Source organism: Microcaecilia unicolor, chromosome 8, assembly GCF_901765095.1.
Source record: "Microcaecilia unicolor chromosome 8, aMicUni1.1, whole genome shotgun sequence".
In the NCBI taxonomy this organism is placed as follows: domain Eukaryota; kingdom Metazoa; phylum Chordata; class Amphibia; order Gymnophiona; family Siphonopidae; genus Microcaecilia; species Microcaecilia unicolor.
In genome coordinates, this window is record NC_044038.1 from 208,968,867 (window position 1) to 208,989,652 (window position 20,786).

The window sequence follows — 20,786 nt, forward strand, 5'->3', positions numbered from 1 at the left end:
CAGGACAAGTATTTCTCTTTTTCTCCTTGGTAATTTACCGTCTTCTGTAAAAGATTATCTAGTTGTTCACCCCCAGTACCCCTTCTTTCCTCTCTAAAACTTCTCAGATCACAGTTGCATTGTTGCAGTTCTCAAAACTGTTTCGTTTGTAGGAGACATGAGATGGAGGGAAAGCTATTTAGGGCGCCTTTTACTAAACAGCGGTAAGCCCAACGTAGGTTTACCGCTTGCTATACAGGAATTACTGCTGGGCTATTGTAGCAGCTTGGTAGTACTTCCCACACCTAGCGTGCCGTCATTTCCAGTGCTACAAAAATGTATTTATTTTTGTAGCGCCAGAGTGTACTCGCCCGGTTAGCACGGGAGCCCTTACCGCCACTTCAATGGGCGATGGTAAGGGCTCCCCCCTCCCTCTAAATGGCCACGTGGCAAGTGCTTTACTTGCCACACAGCCATTTCCTGTAGGAAAGCAAGATTTCCCTTTTACCAGCTATGGTAAAAGGGGGGTCTCGGCGCACGTGAAAAACACATGCCGGCGCAGATCCCCTTTTTGCCGCAGCTTGGTAAAAGGTGCCCTTAACCTCTTATCTAGTCAGAAAATCAAGCTGCTGCATCTTTCTGTCCATTGCTATAAGACTTGGAAAGGTTTAGAGAGAACCCTTTGCTCTTCGAGTTCTTCCTTTCAAGTTGCAAAACTGTTCTGCTAGCCTGAATTACTCAGTGGCCCTAACTAAGACTGAGTAATTAATACCTAATCCTAGTTACATAGTAGATGACGGCAGAAAAAGACCTGCACGGTCCATCCAGTCTGCCCAACAAGATAACTCATATTTGCTACTTTTTGTGTATACTGTACTTTGATTTGTACCTGTGTTCTTCAGGGCACAGACCGTATAAGTCTGCCCAGCACTATCCCCGCCTCCCAACCACCAGCTCCTCCTCCCAACCACCGGCTCTGGCACAGACCGTATAAGTCTGCCCAGCACTATCCTCACCTCCCAACCACCAGCCCTGCCTCCCAACCACCGGCTCTGGCACAGACCGTACAAGTCTGTCCAGCACTATCCCCGCCTCCCAACCACCAGCCCCAAGTGGACAGATGCTCCTTTATTTGCTGTCTTCAGATCCAAGACCTTCCTTATATTTAGAAGGGATGAAATTGATTTACGTTTGCTGCCCACTTTATTAAGTGGAGATGTTGCTTAATAACCTGTTGTTCCATCTTTAGCCTTTGTGCCAGAAGTTTACAAAAATTGTGCCTCCTTGAGTGGGATTTGGGTTTTACGGTTCAGACATATAGGCGCTGATAGTGTCACAAGAACATAGTACAGTAGAACAATGGAATACTGGAAATGAGTTATTAATCGCAGGTACCCTATAGAGTGATGGATTCTCTTGATATAGGTTCGGACACTTGTACACCCGGGTTCCTTTCTCAGCCCTCCTACCACAGGGCGGAAAGATCAGCTTTACTAATCTAGTGCATTGTTTCCTTTTAAAAGTTTCAAAAAAAAAAAAAAAAAACGTTTCAGTGGCAAGTAAAGAAAATGGATGGCTTTCTGATGGTTGGTGGGGGAGGGGTGGGGAAGGCCTACCCCACCGCTTCCTGCGTGAGTATGAATTTAAAAACTATGAAGTTGCACTATACGCTGCAGTTATGTAAGGGAAATTAAAAAAAAAAAAAAAAGCCCAACCTTTTTATTACGTGATTAGTGAAATGACTGAAACCAGATGTGTGGTGTGAACAATCCTAACCTGAATGGATTTTTATGCTCTGTGAATTATATATCTGGGCAAAAGTTTTGTTTTCTGTATTTACATCTTAAAGCTACAATAAATGTTTTCTGGGAACTGTGCTTCATCCTTTTGCTGTACTATAACGCTCGTTAAGGACTGTAGTAAAGTCCTCATTTACCTGCCTTATAACCATGTTTCCTTGTGTAACTTTTTTCTTAAAAACTTCCAGCTGCATTGCTTCTGCTTTGGAGTTTCTTGTGGACAGTCTCGTATCCGGAATTCTGTTTCGAGTTAAACGTTGTAAGCTAACTTACAACACATCCAGTGCAGGACTTATCTATATTTTGCAGTTTAAAGCCTAACTATGTAATCTGCCAAGTTAAAACCTCTGTAAATGCTTACTGTGTAAAAGTAACCAGTAGTGGCAATTATGTCATACAAAAAGCTGCAATACTTAAAATAATAAATTTTACAATACTTTGGAATATTGCCTTCACTTTTGCTTTGGTCTCTAAATTGAAAGTTGACTCTATCCAATTTTCCTAACCAAAAAGAAAAAGAGAGAAAAAAAAAAGCACTTTCCAAAGTGTTACTTATTTGTTAGCTACGATAGTGTTTGGCTTCAATATTGTTTTCTGATATTTGGCTCAGTTTACAGGGCCAAACTGTACAATACACTATATGATGGTGTCCTATTCAGACACATTTACAAAAAAAAACCTCGTGGTATATTTGCATGCATGCTTTCTGCAACCAAGTACTGGTTTCTTTTGTTTTGTTTTTTTAATTTTAGGTATCTCTATTTAATCTATATGCACCTGATAAAGGTGTTGCAGCTTTATTCCAGAAGAAGCATTCCTGTTGATTGCATTATTGCACCATATGTCCGAATACCTGTGATCATGCTTTTTTTTTCTTTTGTACAGAGCACTGAATCTCGGATTGCACCTGAGTTTCATGCTTCAGGGGGCCATCAATGCAGATTCATTGCAAAACCATTTAGTTGGGCTTCAAAGTCCTAAGCACTATTTCTTGTTTTGTTTTGGGGGGGGGGGGGGGTTCCTCTGTGGTCAGTTTGCAGAGATCACATTAAAGTTATGACTGAGACAAAAAAAAAACCAAATGTTTTTGCCTTTTATTTTTTGGGAATGGTGGGAGGAGGAAGGGGGGGGGGGGGTTAAAAGTAGAATTCCATAAAGAGGGTTTCAGGTTCCCCTTATGGGTGGAGCTCTCGCTTCTACCCAGATGATCATCGCAGCAAATCACTTTGTCATTCCAGTTGGTGGTGTTTTTCAATATTTTGAAATCTGATAGCTGAAAATCAGTTTAATTTGCCCTCTGGCCTTGAATGCCACAAATCCGACTTCCTCCTGACAAACCTGGTGGATCTAGAACTTCTGGAATGTTGAAGACACGGTAATATCTGAACTTAAATCTATTAAGGTCGTTCTTTAATCACATATTGAATTATCCTGAGACACAGAAAGGAGATTGAGGAACTACATGCTAAACGTGCAACTTTTAAATAGTATGCTGAGGCCTTAGAGAAATGTGTGACAGAAAATGGAAGCCGTGTTGCCTCTAATTGAATCTAATGCTAAACGCATTAAATGCCTAGGAGAGACTCTTGAAGATTTAGCAAACAGAACCCATAGAAATAATATAAGGATATTAGGTCTTCTATAAGGAGTAGAAAATCAAAATACAATATCTTTAACAGATTTGTTACCTAAATTCTTGAATATTGATTTAGCTCCAGCCCTTGAAATTGAAAGGGCCCACCAGTCATAACCCACCAATTAGCTAATGCATTACCCCCCTCCCCCCCCAGACCAGTGGTGGCAAAAGTCCTTCTAATATCCACAGGCCCTTCAGATCCTCATGGCTGCAAAAGATAAACCATCTGTATTGTATCAAGGCAAGAAAGTACTTATTTTACCACACATAGCGAAAACCATTGTTATGAAAAGGAAGGCATTTCTGTCAGACAAGATCTGAAAGGTTTAGGAGCCTGTTTCAGATTAATGTACCTTTCAAGAATGAAAGTTATATATAACTGTACCACCACTTACAAAGAGCCTGAAGTTCTATGTGGCTCATGCAAATGAAAATTGGATATATTGATGATTTGGCTACGTGTTTGCCCATAATGAGATCATCTATTCTCACCTTTTATATATGAATGAGTCTTGAACTTATGCTAGTTCAACTCTGAAGTTCTTGGTAACTAAATAATATATATGTTAAATTATATATTTGTTATGCGAATTTGATGCCTTATCTCACCTATGATGTGATGTGGGGTTTTTTAAATTATTTTTATTGAATAAAAAAACCCTGTACATTTCTAAAACAGAAAAACAAGTACAATAATACAATATATAATAAAGCAGAGTATTATAAACAACAATATATGGCTAAGTCATAGGAGAGAGAAAAAGATTGTGGGGTCCTTTTACTAAGGTGTGCTGAAAAATGGGCTTGCAGTAGTGTAGGCGTGGGTTTTGGGCACGCGCCAATCCATTTTTCAGCGCATCTGTAAAAAAAGGCCTTTTTAAAAATTTTTTTGCTGAAAATGGACATGCGGCAAAATGAAAATTGCTGCATGTCCATTTTGGACCCGAGACCTTACCACCAGCCATTGACCTAGTGGTAAAGTCTCATGCAGTAACTGGGCAGTAATGGCCTTCATGTGCCAAATGCCACTACATGCGCCAGGAAATAAAAAATATATATATATTTTGCGGAAACGTGCCAAAAATGAAATTACCGCAAGGGGCCACATGGTAGCTGTGCGGTAATTCCATTTTGGTGCACATAGACGCTTACGTGGCTTAGTAAAAGGACCCCTTACTGTTTTCAATTTCTTAAGGCCAGCTGGAAGACCAAGCAAGGAATAAGTAATGTTCATATTTTTGGTATAATAAAATCCAGTTCCACCAAATACTTACTTGTGAGTGACATGTTTTTTTATTGCATTTATGCTTTGCCTACAAAAGCATTTCCTCTTGTTTTCCCTGTATATGGTTTGACAGGTGCATCTTATTCATATAGAGACTGAGAACCTTTTAAGTTTCCAAATGCTTGAAATGACTACTGGAATATCTCTGGTTCTTTAATAATGCTTATAGAAATACTGATTTTGTCAATTTTTTATTTGATTCTATTGATTGTCATGCATTTCTAATGCTCAATGCTACTATGGGCATACTGTGCTATTTAAGCTTTGTCTTGATATGATTTGATGTCATCCTTTTGCAATATAGCCTCATGGAATGTCAATGGACTGAATCAACCAACTCATGCTAAAAAAATGAAATCTTGACATATATTACTATTGCAAGAGACTCACTTATCAGACTCTAATTGTATGAGATTTAATCCTCTATGGATTGGTCACTGATTCATACACCTGCTCATTCTAAAAAAAGGAGTAGCTATTTTATAAAAAAAAAAAAAAAAAGGAATCCTCCAATTCATATTCTCCAACAATCGCCTATGCTGTGCTACAGGTTGGTCCTATAAAATGTTCTATCTTGAATGTTTATACACCTACTACTGCTACACGTAACTTCATACATCAAATCAGATTGGTACAGTACTACATTCTAATAAAATCTGTTGGCTGGAGATTTAAAAGTTTCTTTGTATAACATCCTGGATCGTCAGTCCAGCTGCATTCAAGGACGAAACCAAAATGGGAAAGGAGCTTTTTGCAACCATCCAAGCATTAGGTCTTGTGGATATATGGCACCTTCAACACCCTGATGGTCATGAATACTCATTTTATTCTGCTCCACATCACTCATACTGAAGAACAGGCTTTTTTTTTCTTCTCTCTAAATCCTTAATTCAGACCATTGACACCAAAATTGATCCAATTTTAATTACTGATCATGCAATGATCCATCTTAAGTTACAGCTTGACTATAGTAAACCGAAGCACATAAGGAGATTTAAGAATAAATTCCTTGAGGATTCAGGTTTCATCCAAAAAATGATAATTTTATAATGAATTTCTACACATGGCCCAATAATATAGATCCTCTACCTGGGAAGCCTTCAAAGCTTCTTAGAAGTGGAATAATAAGCTTTGCTACCTGGAGATAAAACAAGAATCTGTGCAACTTCAACTAGAAAATAACATTTAAAATCTGGAAAAACTTCATATTAATACTAAATGCCATATTACACTTTTATGTAGCTAAGCTGAATTGCACATTTTATTATATTTATCAAGCCAATCATAATCTGTACATAAAACTAGTCACTATATTTCAACTAATAAAGCTGGTAGATTACTTGCCAGATATATTGTTATAAGACAACACATACATTGTGTATCAACTATACATTTAAATAATGATCACACAGCTACTATGGATAAAGATATTTCCAGAGCTTTTGTCATCTATTATCAACATTTATTCAGCATTTCTTGTGCAAATCCTACTGATGCTATGACTAGCTTCATAGAAGAGCCTGCCTCATCATCCAGTCCTTTCTCATGTACAAAAGGCTTATATTGATTCACCAATTAAAGATGAAGAAATATTTTAAACTATTAAGTCTCTGGCTAGCAACAAGGCACCCAGACCACACGACTGAAGATTACCATGAAAGATACGGTAAAATATCTTCCATTTTGTGTTCTTTATATCACTTCTTATGGTAATATCCAGTGGCACACGGTTGATTTGCTGAAGCACAAGTTATTTCACCCAAACCAGAATGTGACATAACCGAAGGTCAAAATTTGCATTCCATATCTCAACTACAAGACTAGTTGGTTCTCTAATCCACACTAATCAAGTTGGATTCATGTCTGGAAGATTCAGTGGAGACAATGCTAGAAAATTTCATGACCGATTGATGCGATTTTGGTGTTTGTCATCTGCCTTGGTATCTCTTTGGACACAGAAAAAGCCTTCAGCCTGGGTCGCATGGCCATATTTATTCAAAATTCTTAAATGGTTTGGATGTGGTTCTGATTTTGTTAATTGGTTTGCAAGTATTATATACTAAACCATGTTCCAGACTTCTGATATATGGTGAGCTTTCTGATAATGTAAAGCTAGCAAGGGGTACCAGACAGGGATGCCCACTATCCCTTCTTATTTAGTTTAACTTTAGAACCCCTATTGATTGAAATTAGAAATAACATCAATATATCTGGTGTGGTTATTGAGGGACATGAATTCAAATTGTTGGCATATGCAGATGGCCTCATGCTCTTTTTGACATATCCAATGACATCAATTCCAGCTCTTTTTAAACTAGTTAATTTTTCTTCATTTTCCGGATATCGAATCAATTGGGACAAATCTGAGGTCATGCCCACGAATGACCACACAATGCAGACAGATTTAGTATCTGCTAACTTTTGCTGGTCTCCTTTATATATTAAATATCTGAGCATGCTTTTTCCATAGAGACAACAAATTATGAAATTTAAATATGGATAACATCCTAAAGAAAATAGATACTTTACTTCAAAGGTGGACCCTGTTAATGCTTTCTTGGTGGGGTAGGATCGAAACCATAAAAATGACACACACCTGCTATCAATTACTATATTAGTATGTTACCAATGCTGGCTCCATCCTTTCTATTTTAATAAGAATATAGATTGTTTACAGATTGTTTACTTTTCCATAGATACTAAAATTTTAAAATCTAGAATAGTACCGAAGACTCTCAAATCTAAAGAAGATGGAGGTGTTGGATTTCCTGATTTTTATACTTAACACCTAGTCAGTCTTATACATTATAGAGCCCAAAGGTTATCTAATCAGATTGACCAATCTTACAGTCCTGATTGGCTCCTGATCGAAAAGGCACTTCTTTATAATATGCCTCTTAAATGTTTGTCTTACACTAAACATGTGCCTATTTCCCCTGATATAGCACACCTAAGATCTACACTAGTTGATTTTCTTGCTTTAGATAAGATCTTAGCTATTCCTTGTTGGCAGTCTGACCGCACCCATTTGGCTTAACACCAAAATAATGCTTGTTATAAAACCCTATATTTGTATTCTTGGTGTCAACTTGGAACATGGCCCTTACAAATGAATTCTCAATGGTGTATCTTTTGAATTTTTAATGGAGAAATACAACCTTCCCACCACACAATTTTATAATTGGATACAATTACAACATAGTATTAAAAAGGTCTCCCTAATATATCACACTTTAAACTGATTTTTCAATCTGGAAAAAAAAGACTTGGTCATACTACCTCATTCTTTTCTAGGAAACTGAGAAATAAATTTTCCTCTTAGTTCTTCTATAAATACAAAATAGGAAGTGGATTGCAGTTACATTGGTACTGACACGGAGTGCAAAAATGATTTTTCTTGTGTTAACAATCCCACTCTTTTTATCATCCTCAAACCCTGTACTTTTTAATCCATAGAGCACCTTGGACCCCACATAAAATGTGTAAGGTTGGTCTTTCACAGGTTGACAAATGTTGGCATTGCACCTCATCACAAGGTGATCTAAATCATATGATATATTTTTGCCTCTTGATCTGGAGGCCCTTTTACTAAGTCGCCTAAGCGTCTATGTGCGCCCAACATGCGCCAAAATGGACTTACCACACAGCGGCTCTTGTGGTAATTTCATTTTTTTCACGTGTCCAATAATTTTTATTTTTGGAGGCAAGCGCATGGGACTTTACCACTAGGTCAATGGCTGGCGGTATGGTTGCAGACCCAAAATGGACATGGCAATTTTGATTTTGCCGCACGTCTGTTTTCGGCAAAAATTTAAAAAATACATTTTTTTACAGGTGCACTGAAAAATGATTCTGCGCGCTCCCAAAACCCACACCTACACTACCGCAAGCCATTTTTCAGCGCACCTTAGTAAAAGGACCCCTTTGTTTTTCTGGATGTCTATATGGGTGGACATTAAAAACTTTCTCCCTATAACTGGAAGATTTGACTTTCCCTATAATTTTATTTAGATCCCTGCTATTTATCTAATGGTTTGGAGAGGGCTAATATTGATTACTAAGGGGGTCTTTTGCTAAGCATCGGTAATCCCAAAGCGGGCTTGCTGCTCACTAAACCGGAAGTACTGCAGCAGCCCGGTGGTAGTTCTCACCCACAGTGTGTGCCATTTCTGGTGCTGCAAACATATTTTTATTTTTGTAGCGCTATTTACCCAGCGGCAGTAGCGTAGCCACAGGTGGGCCTGGGTGGGCCAGGGCCCACCCACTTAGGGCTCAGGCCCACCCAACAGTAGCACATGTTTAGTGGTAGCTGGTGGAGATCCCAATCTCTGTCAGCTGAAGACTTTCCCCTGATAGTAACAAAATTCTACTCTCCACAATACTGGCACCTGCGCATGCTCAGTTTTCAATGCATGCCTGCTGCAGACTGCCAAGGTGGAAAGAAGCATTTAATTGCCAGCTGAGATATTTTTTTTGGTGGCGGTAGGGGGAGAACATTTGGTGCTCACCCACTTCTTATCTAGGCCCACCCAAAATCTGTTTGGCTACGCCCCTGCCCAGCGGTAATCAGGCAGTGCTGCACATGGCCCAGTTGCATGGGAGTCCTTACTGCCACCGCAATGGGTGGCAGTAAGTGCTCCCCCTGAAATGGCCACGTGGCAAGGGCTTCACTTCCCATATAGCCATTTCTTAAAAAAAAAAAAAAAAAAAACAGCCTTTTATCTGCTGCTGTAAAAGCGGGCCTCAGCTGCAGCTTGGTTAAAGGACCCCTAAATCTTGTCTTAGCTATTACAATACAGATGCTCTTCTCAAATTGGGAAAACTGTGTCTTTGCTTAATACTACTTTTAGTGGTATACTATGGCTATAATTCACGGATATGAATGCAAAGCCACTGAATGTACCAATAAGTATAACTTGGAGGTTTTCAACCCAGGCCTCGGGGAACACCCAGCTAGTTGGGGTTTTCAGGATATCACCATTGAATTCAGTGGGGATATCCTGAGAACCTCAACTGGCTGGGTGTGCCCTCTGACGACTGGGTTGAAAACCTTTGCTCTAAATCAGTTTTAAAAATCTGGTCATAAATTGTGTATGTTAATACTCCATGGGCACCCCTATTAAGGTATTTATTTATCAGTTCTATTTTCATTTTACAATTTTCATATATACATACACTTGTGATTCTATATATTGATTTGAACTCTATAGGAATACTTGACATTTTCCATCTCCTTGAATACTTTTAAGTATTGTTTACATTGTATTTTTCTATTTTGTTTTTGTCAAAAGTACCCAAATTATGTGAACTTTAAAATTCCATAAAGAACTTGGGCTGGATGAGTAGTTTGAGGGAGTAAATAAACAAAACACCGATCTTTTTTAACAGATTAAGGTTAATTTAAGTCTTTACAAAGTTCTTCTGTTTTGGAAACATCTTTAGATAGAATATCAGATTTCACTTGTCTTGATATGCCCTGCACTGATTGTCCTATTCAGTAGTTCTTAACCTTGCCCTTGCAATGCAACCCAACCACTTAAGTTATCAAGAAAGCTACAGTGACTATGAATATGTAATTACACTATACCTATTATAGGCAAATCTAATCCATATTCATCAAAGCTATGCTGAACCTCAGACTGACTTGTGGACCAAGTTGAAACCTACTGGTTCCACTTGAAGAAAGCACCTTTCTACGAAAGTCAAGATGGGGGATTCTAAAAGTTGAATAATATAGTTAATATGATGATAATAAAACAAACCAGTATAAAGGCAATTTTACAATGTCTTTTGGATAGCATCAACATACAATCCCAATAGTTCACAAATGTCCAGCTAGAAAGTACTTATATATGTTATTCTCGAAAACACTGCTTTTTTTTTTCAAAAAAACATTCAGATCACTTGTCTCTCTTTAATTGACCCCAGTGATGGTTGCTGCCAACAAACGTTTGTTTTTTATGGCAACGTTATCAACATCGGAACATTTTCAGAAGTCAGCTACACTGACTTTACACAATCTCAAATTTATTTATTTTTATGTTTAACTTATCTTTTTAAGATCATTTTTCTTCGGACCCAGGGGTTTAAAAATGTCTGACATATGCTTCGCCTGAGGCCCAGCTGTCTCAAGGACAATCCCCTGGGTCCGAAGAAAAATGATCTTAAAAAGATGTTAAACATAAAAATAAATAAACAAATTTTACATTGTATAAAGTCAGTGTAGCTGACCTCTGAAGATGTTCCGATGTTGATAACGTTGCCATAAAAAACAAACGTTTGTTGGCAGCGAACATCACTAGGGTCAATTAAAGAGAGACAAGTGATCTGAATGTTTTTTTGAAAAAAAAAAAGCAGTGTTTTTGAGAATAACATATATAAGTACTTTCTAGCTGGATATTTGTGAACTATTGGGATAATAAAACACAAACATTTTAAAATGGTATAAAATTACAAAAATTATATTTATAATAACCTATGTCAAAACAATAACTGAAGCAAAGATTGTTGGTTTCTCCAGAATGAACACATATACTGGAACTTGCATCATAAATGAAAACGTTGCATTATAATTATGCAACGTATTTCCTGTCCTCAGAGATGCAACTGACAGTACCTGTGTCTTAAGTGCTACTGCCAGTGATGTGGGTCAGCTGCTTGTATTTACAGTGTCTGTCAGAGCCAGGCTGACACATCTCTGGCAGACAAGCCACTTCCTGGAGCAGCTGTGGGTGGCATTGACACTGCAACAGATAAATATGTCTGGTTTGTCGTCTCATTTGTTTCCTCTTGGTGTAGAATCTTTAAAAAGGGCAAAACTGAAGAAGAAAAAAAAAAGCATCGCCAGCTTGACAATTGCTAGTGACATAAATGAAAAGAACAAAGCACAGAATTCAATAACATTGCAATGAAAATTGAGAAAAAAAAGACATTCTATAGAGTAGAAAAATCATATTAGCTTTATGTAATCAGATTATTAAGTACATAGATTTACACAAATGTAATTTTGCCTTGCTACATTACAAGCTGCCAGCAGTATTATATATCACAGAGAAAACAGGTACTTCTGCTGACTTGTGAGTTTTGGTGGATGTTACTACATTATTGAGGTCACATTAAATTGAGGTTTTGCAAGATACTTTGTCGAATGAGATGGGATGGAATCACAGCTGAGTTGTGCTTCAGGGTTGGTCGGCTTCCTAGGTAAGCTTTCATATACCCCCTCCCCTTCATTACCTTTCAGGCTCCTACCTTGTGCCCCTCCCTCCCCCCCGATTTTGATAATTAAACTCAATCATGGTTGTACAAAAATGCAGGTTAACCTATGTACTGATGCTTCTTTGAGTGCGTTTGGTTGTCTTAGAGGGGCATAATCGAACGGCGCCGGCGATTTATTTTGGCGGTGGCACAACAGCTGGCCGGAACCGTATTATCGAAAAAGATGGCTGGCCATCTTTTCTTTCGATAATACGGTTCGAACCGGCCAAATGCCTTGGATGGAGCCGGGTTTCAGATGGCTGCTTTTGTTTTTCAGCGATAATGGAAGCTAAAAGCCGCCATCTCAACCCCGGCTCCATCCAAGGCATTTGGTTGTGGGAGGAGCCAACATTTGTAGTGCCCTGGTCCCCATGACATGCCAGGACACCAACCGGGCACCCTAGGGGGCACTTCTAAAAAATTTTTAAAAATACACAAATAGCTCCCAGGTGCATAGCTCCCTTACCTTGGGTGCTGAGCCCCCCAAATCCCCCCAAAACCCACTCCCCACAACTCTACACCATTACCATGGCCCTTATGGGTGAAGGGGGGCACCTACATGTGGGTACAGTGGGTTTGGGGGGGGGGTTGGAGGGCTCAACACTTAGCACCACAAGTGTAACAGGTGGGGGGGGGGGGGATGGACCTGGGTCTGCCTGCCTGAAGTACACTGCACTCATTAAAAACTGCTCCAGGGACTTGCATACTGCTGTCAGGGAGCTGGGTATGACATTTGAGGCTGGCATACAGGCTGGCAAAAAAGGTTTTTATTTTTTTAGTGTGAGAGGGGGTTGGTGATCACTGGGGGAGTATGGGGAGGTCATCCCCCATTCCCTCCGGTGGTCATCTGGTGAGTTGGGGCACCTTTTTGAGGCTTGGTCGTGAAAATAAAAGGACCAAGTAAACCCGGCAAAATACTGATTAACGCCACTTTTTTTTTCTATTATCTGCGAAAGCAGGCCATCTGGTAGCCACGCCCATGCCCGCCCATGTCCCGCCTTTGCTACACCTCCGACACGCCCCCTTCAACTTTTACCGGCTCAGCGATGTTGTCAAAAAAGCAGCTTTTGATTATACCAATTTCGCTGCTTTCGAGAGATTGCCGGCCATCTCCCAATTTATGTCGGAAGATGCCCGGGGATCACTTTCGAAAATAAGCCTGATAATGTTTATTTTGCTTTGAATGCAGCTGTTTATTACTACACCCCCCCCCCCCCTCCCTATAAGCTGCTGCCCTAGGTGCTGGTCTAGCCTTGCCTAATACAAGCCAGTATTCTGTCTTCCAGTATTCAGTCATATGAATTACAAGACCCAACCTCCTTATCTGCCTATACTCTGAACTCCACATGGCAATCGATCCCAACAACCTATCCAGAGCTCACACTACCAGACCTACACCAATCCTCACATCTACAGGGAGATGTGAGAAGATTCAGTATCAGCCATTGCAATCATCATGCAAAACCCAGCCTTAGTTATTTTCATTCAGTGAGTCTGCAAGGCCCAGGCCAGGAAAAAATCTCTTCATGGTTTAGCTGAGTCAAAAGTTGTGACTCCCAGAGCTGCACTGGATATAATGTGGCATAATGCACATTATGTTTCTGGAGATGGATATTTCTCTGTATGAAACTCCTGCCGCCCTCCTTTGCAGGTTGACAAAGAAGTCATGGAAGGTATTCTGCTGCTCCTCCTCTAGGTAAGCCTACTGCCATCCCTGTGACCTACATGAGTGCTCCTAACTTTTCCACCAGAGTCTGACGTCGCAGCACGTTGTACGTGCAGGACGTCAACGTGCTGTGATGTCAGACACTCTGTCCGAAACTGGAAGGGAAGGGATGCAGTTTTTACGGCACAGCACGAGGAAGAAAACTTAAACAAGACCTCGGCTGGGCTGGCGGGGGTTGGGGTCCCCCGCCAGCTGAAGTAAAAGGCACCGGCAGGCAGGAGGAAGCGGACCTCGGCGGGGGTAAGTGACGGCGGTAGGGGGGTCCAGGGTGAAATCTGTGGGGGCCCAGGCCCCTGTGGCCCCACGCAGATACGCCCCTGGTGAGAACTTGTTACTAGGGAAAGTCTGGAAGAAAGTTGATGCTGGAGATCATCACCTGAAAGAAAAGGCGCCCAACGTTCAAGAGAGCCAGAGAGAGAAAACCAAGAGAGCAGCCAAGTGACTGAAACTATTTTAAAAAGTGCACATAAGAGAAAATAGTAAAGGAAACCTGAACAATAAGTGAGAGATAACTAAAAGAAGAAAAAAAGAGTAGAGGAAAACTTACATGTTGAGATCCTTGAAGGTCTCCGGAAATCTGAAAGACAGGAGAAAAGAAACTTTAAAGAATCTAGTGTTTTGCAGAATTGAATGTACTTAAATGATTTATGTAACTAATATTTATACTTATCTGAAAATGCTCTCAATGTTTCTAGAGACAACTGATTTGTGTTGCAAATCTGTAATTGAAATACATATGTTAAATTTGCAAGTTGGTAAAATTTCATTAGCATTTAAATATAATTCAACTAATAAAAAAAATATTTTCTTTTTATTGTTAAACTCCCTGGTTGGTGTTGAGTCATTTTGGGGAAACGCTGTGACATATTTGGTACCATCATTGTAATACCTTGCTCTGCCACCAGGGGAGCATCAGTGAGAGGATGTGATTTGAACTAGAGAGTTGCACGGGGACAGAAATCTTACCCATCCCCGCCCGTCCCTGCTGGAATCTTACCCGTCCCCACCCATCCCCACTGGAATCTTACCCATCCCCACCCATCCCCGCAAAAATTTAAACCATCCCAACCCGTCCCCACCCATCCCCGCAAGAATTTAACCCATCCCCACCCATCCCCGTAAGAATTTAATAGTACATAAAAGAAAGTTCCAGTCAGCTCCCTCAGTCTCTTTCTGGATTTGAGCCACAGCACTGTAGGCAAGGAAGGAACGGAATTTGGAACTTGGAACCCTGGTGCGCACATGTAAGATTTGTCTCTGATTCACTGGCAGTGTGTGCTGAGAGGCCGCCACATGCACGCGCCAGTAGGTCAGGTGACATCTGATTCTCGTGCCTGTGTCAGAGCTGAGGTCTGTGCACCAGCCTGGGAGCAAAGAGGATTAATAGTAACATAGTAAGTGACAGCAAATAGACCTGAACGGTCCATCCACTCTGCCCAATAGTCACACTCATGATCAATTCATCATTAAATCAACGAGTGTGATATTATATACTTGATTATGGTTTTTCTTTCGTGTTTCTGGAACATATCTGGCCCCATCCTTATGTTCCAACTGCTGGAGTTGCCATCAAAGCCCACTCCAGCCTATTCATGTTCTCATTTGTGGGACACAGACCGTAAAAGTCTGTCCAGCACTGTCCTCATGTTCCAGCCACTGAAGTTGCTGTCTAAGCCCTTTCCAGCTCATCCTACACCAGATTGCCATGTATGAGACACAGACCATACAAGTCTGCCAGGTATCAGCTCTAGTTCATCACAGCGAGAGTCACCATCTAAGTGCCACTTGACATATCCACACACATGCAGCCATTTAAGGTTAGGTTTTATATAACTTCCATTTTCTAATTAGAGATCCTCTATGTTCATCCCACGCCTTTTTGAATTCCGTCATCATTTGTGACTCTACCACCTCCTTAATGGAAGACTTTCCACATTTATGCTGTTAAAGCAAGGAAGAAGAGGAGGAGGAGACAGCACTCAAATAAATTGGTATTCGGTAGATGAGAGGCTGGTGCAGGTGCAGCTTACACTTTCACGGGAAGCCCACAGAACTGGTTCCATCCCCGCGGGAACCCCGCAGGAACTGCCTCCGTCCCCGCGGGAACCCCGCAGAACTGGTTCCATCCCCGTGGGAACCCCGCAGGAACTGCCTCCGTCCCCGCGGGAATCCCGCGGGTTCCGCGGGATTCCCGCGGGGACGGAAACCGTGCAGCTCTCTAATTTGAACCCTGCCTTTGCTGCTTTAACAACTGGCCTACACACAGCATAGTACGGAAGAATGGGCTTGGAAGTAGGGTGAAATCGTTTTAGATGTCCCTTCTTTTCATCAGGTCCACTTGGAGAGAGATCGAGCACTGCTGGGTTTTCTTTTAAATTGTAGAACTTACACTGTGCAATGAGCTTCCATTGGAATTAAGACAAATGACTTCTTTGCTCTCTTTTAGGAAGCTACTACTACTATTTAGCATTTCTATAGCGCTACAGGGCGCTATAGGAAAACAAGGAAAACAGGGGTGAGCCCAGCAAAAGACCCAGAGCTACCCAATGATAGGGGCTGCCTAAAATTGCACCTCCTTCCTCCCCTCTCAGTCCCCCCCCCCCCATGAGCCCATGCGGGCCAGCATATGTCTATACCCCTCCCCCCCACACACACTGGTCCTCCAAAGGCCCCATCAGATAGAGAGCAGCTTTCAGCACTGCCTCTGCTGCATCCATAGGCATAGTTTGACTGTTTCATTTGGGGGGGCAAAGAATGGGCGGAGCATATTAGCATATAATTTGCATATATACATATGCAAATGAATATGCTAATATGGAGGAAGGAAATGAAATTTACAGGCAAAATATCACAGATGCACATTTCAAAAAGCTGACACATTTCAATTAATAAATTATGAATAAAATACTTTTATTTACCTTTGTTGTCTGATCATTTAGTTTTTCTATTCGCTTTGGTCCCAGTGTCTTCTGTTTTATGCAGTGTCTTCTTTCCAGTAGGCTTCCCTCTGCTCCCCACCCTCCCAGTCCCATCCATCTCTTGCTCCTTCCCTCTGCTCACCATCCCTCCGTCCCATCCATCTTCTGCTCCTTCCCTCTGCTGTGCCTGACCTCTCCCAGTCCCATCCATCTCCTGGTCCATCCCTCTGCTCCCCACCCCTCCCAGTCCCAACCATCTCTTGCTCCTTCCCTCTGCTCCCCACCCCTCCCAGTCCCAACCATCTCTTGCTCCTTCCCTCTGCTCACCTCCTCTCCCAGTCCCATCCATCTCCTGCTCCTTCCCTCTGCTTCCCACCCCACCCAGTCCCATCCATCTCTTGCTCCTTCCCTCTGCTCCCCACCCCTCCCAGTCCCATCCATCTCTTGCTCCTTCCCTCTGCTCCCCACCCCTCCCAGTCCCATCCATCTTCCCTCTGCTCCCCCCCCCCGCGAGGTCCAAGATGGTGACTCCGTTTACTCCCTCTCTTCCTCCCTCCCTCCCTCCGGTGCAGGCAACAGTCTTCAGCTTTTCCAGCGTTCCTGGCAGCGGTAGCGTTGTACACGCTGCCTTCGGTCTGCCCCAGAAGCCTTCTCTTCAAGTTCCTGTTCCCACCTATGCGGGAACAGGAACTTGAAGAGAAGGCTTCGGGGCAGAGCCAAAGGCAGCGTGTACAATGCTACCGCTGCCAGGAACGCTGGAAAAGACTGCTGCCTGCGCCGCGGAGGGAGGGAGGGAGGAAGAGAGAGGGGTAGATGGACAACAGCTCCTCTCCGTCCGCTTGGCTTCCCTGCCCTCTCTGTCTGCGTCCCGCCTTCCTCTGACGTCAGAGGAAGGCGGGACGCAGACAGAGAGGGCAGGGAAGCCAAGCGGATGGAGAGGAGCGCGTGCCTGCATGTGTTTTTTTTTTTTAACTAATGGCGCGGCGGCGCCTCGCGTCGTTTGGGGGGGCATTGCCCCCCCTCGCCCCCCCCCCAGTCTACGCCTATGGCTGCATCCCACATCTGCTGCAACGTCCTGTGGGTAGCATGTGGCAGAGGAAAGACCCTGCTGGACACAGGACCCTGCTCTTTCAACGCTGCCTTTACCATGACCTGTCGCAGCATTTGGAGGACTGGTGAGAGGGGAGGGTGGAGAAATGCCACACTCAAGTGGAGGGTGGGAGGGACAGAGCACAGAAGGATTAAAGAGAGAACAAGAGAGACCTGGGAACAATGAGAAATGGATGAGAGGGAAAGAGATGCTGGACCTAGGGGATGGAGGAGCTAAGAGGAGGGAAAGAGAGAGACCTGGAGCGTAAGGGGAGGGGAGAGGGAAGCAGAGATAACAGAGACAGAGACTGGATGGGGGTAGAGATGCCAGACTACAGAAGGTGGGTGGGGGGTCAAGGGCACACAGGAGAAAAAGAAGAGAGAGGAGAGGAGCCAGGGACACAAAAGAGATGCTGGCTCTGGAGGATGCTTAGGGACAGGGACACAGAGGGGAGACACTGGACAGGATGGATAGGAGACACCACCTAAGAAAGATGAATGGTAGTCATATGGAAGAAATGTCAAAAGGACAGGAGACCCTGGAGAGAGTGAAGAAGAAAAGCAGAAGAGAAACACTAGTGCCAAAGCAATGCTCAGACAACAAAGTTTTGTTTTTTTAAAGTATTTTCTTTCTGAATTTATTTATTGTAATATGTGAGCTTTGGGAACTGTGCATCTTCCATCTCCCCCCACCCTGGTCCTCACTACCTTGAGAGCACTGGTATTATAGGGGGGCCCATTCAGTCCTAGCTAAGCCACTGATTGAAAGGATATTTGTTTCAGCAAGCATTTTCTACTTTGATATTATTATGAGTTTAGTCAGTTATTATTTTGTTGCAGTGTGGATGTAATAATTATAGATATGCATTGTTCATTTTTATGTATATTTTATTGTAATTCACTTGGATTTTATAGATCATGCAGACTATATTTTTAGATAAATATCCAAAATTGTCATGCAAAATGATATTTAGAAGGGGATCTGAAGGCAAGTAGAGCTTGTTGAAGGTACCAAGGAAATTCTGAATGGCCAAACGTGCTATACTATCAGGCTCATTTTCGAAAGAGAAGGACGCCCATCTTTCGACACAAATCGGAAGATGGGCGTCCTTCTCACAGGGTCACCCAAATCGGTATAATCGAAAGCCAATTTTGGGCGTCCCCAACTGCTTTCCGTCGCGGGGATGACCAAAGTTCATGGGGGCATGTCGGAGGCGTAGCGAAGGCGGAACTTGGGCGTGCCTAACACATGGGCATCCTTGACCTATAATGGAAAAAAAGGGCGTCCCTGACGAGCACTTGGACGACTTCACCTGGTCCTGTTTTTCTTACGACCAAGCCACAAAAAGGTGCCTGAACTGACCAGATGACCACCTGAGAGAATCAGAGATGGCCTTCCCTTACTTCCCCAGTTGTCACAAACCCCCTCCCACACTCAAAAAGAATCTTTCAAAATATTTTTTACCAGCCTCTCTGCCAGCCTCAAATGTCATACTCAGATCCATCACAGCAGTATGCAGGTCCCTGGAGCAGTTTTAGTGGGTGCAGTGCACTTCAGGCAGGCGGACCCAGGCCCATCCCCCCCTACCTGTTACACTTGTGGTGGTAAATGTGAGCCCTCCAAAACCCACCAGAAACCCACTGTACCCACATCTAGGTGTCCCCCTTCACCCGTAAGGACTATGGTAGTGGTGTACAGCTGTGGGTAGTGGGTTATGGGGGTGGGGGGTTGGGGGGCTCAGCACACAAGGTAAGGGAGCTATGTACCTGGGAGCAATTTATGAAGTCCACTGCAGTGCCCTCTAGGGTGCCCAGCTGGTGTCCTGGCATGTCAGGGGGACCAGTTTACTACGAATGCTGGCTCCTCCCACAACCAAAGGGCAAGCATTTGGTCGTTTCTGAGATGGGTGTCCTTAGTTTCCATTATCGCCGAAAATCAGAAACGACCAAGTCTAGGGATGACCATCTCTAAGGATGACCTAAATGTCAAGATTTGGGCGTCCCTGGCCGTATTATCGAAACGAAAGATGGTTGTCCATCTTGTTTCGATAATACAGGTTTCCCCGCCCTTCCACCGGGACATTTTGCGAGGACGTCCTCAGCAAAACTTGGGCGTCCCTTTCGATTATGCCCCTCTAAATGGTCTTAAAATTATGGCGACGTTCTTAATCTCTCTTCTCCCCCCTCCCCAACTGTGTCATGAATAGGTTTTTCTTTTGTGCACATGGTCACATTCACTCATTCGTACTATACACAAGGAACACAACTCCTACACTACATTATGACTCAAACAGGGTTCAGAGAAGTCCATGCAACGTGCAGATTTTGTCCTCATTTCACCTTTTTGGATCCTGTAGGCTTTGTGTTCCCACCACTAATCTTTTATTGTAGGTTGGGAAGTCCAATTAAGCCTGCAAGCCCCAAAAGAGCATAGAAACTAATGACAAAGCACCGTGCTTGAAGGCAGTTGGTTTACACGTTTCTCTTTCTGCCCCTGTGCGTATACTTTAAAGGCACAAGCCTAAAAAAAAAGAGCAAACATGTTTTCCTTCTATTAACCAGCTATAGACTCCCAAGAGTCAGTTAAGACTGATCCATTGGGTATAATAATGCTTCAAATCTTTTATCCTTCTTTAGACAGCAAGCTGATGCATGGGAGCAGAATGCTTTTGATGTTGTTGGAAAGGGTGGCAAGCAAACCAAGTTCCACCCTACTCCCACCCTGGTTTCTTATTTTACGTTTATACTTTGTGACTTATTTTTTTTTTAAGTATGAGAATGACATTTAGAGGTGTATTTTCAAAGACTTACAAAGTTCGTCCATAGGTTACCTGTGCAACTTTGTTAAGTGCTTCAAAAATGAAGCCCCTTAGTGTATAATTATTCATTCACATAGGACATTTCCAAACCAATAAAAATCTTTCCAAAAAAAGGTGCAGAGAAGTAGGATGTCTCAGTGTACAACTGAACACACAAATTTCTCCTCAAATTATGGTGTCACATCAGTAATGGCAACACAAACTCCCTCTAAACTTGCTCATCTTGATTCTACTTGCCATGATGCTTTTTTTTTTTGCTGCCTTATTTATTTTTGTTA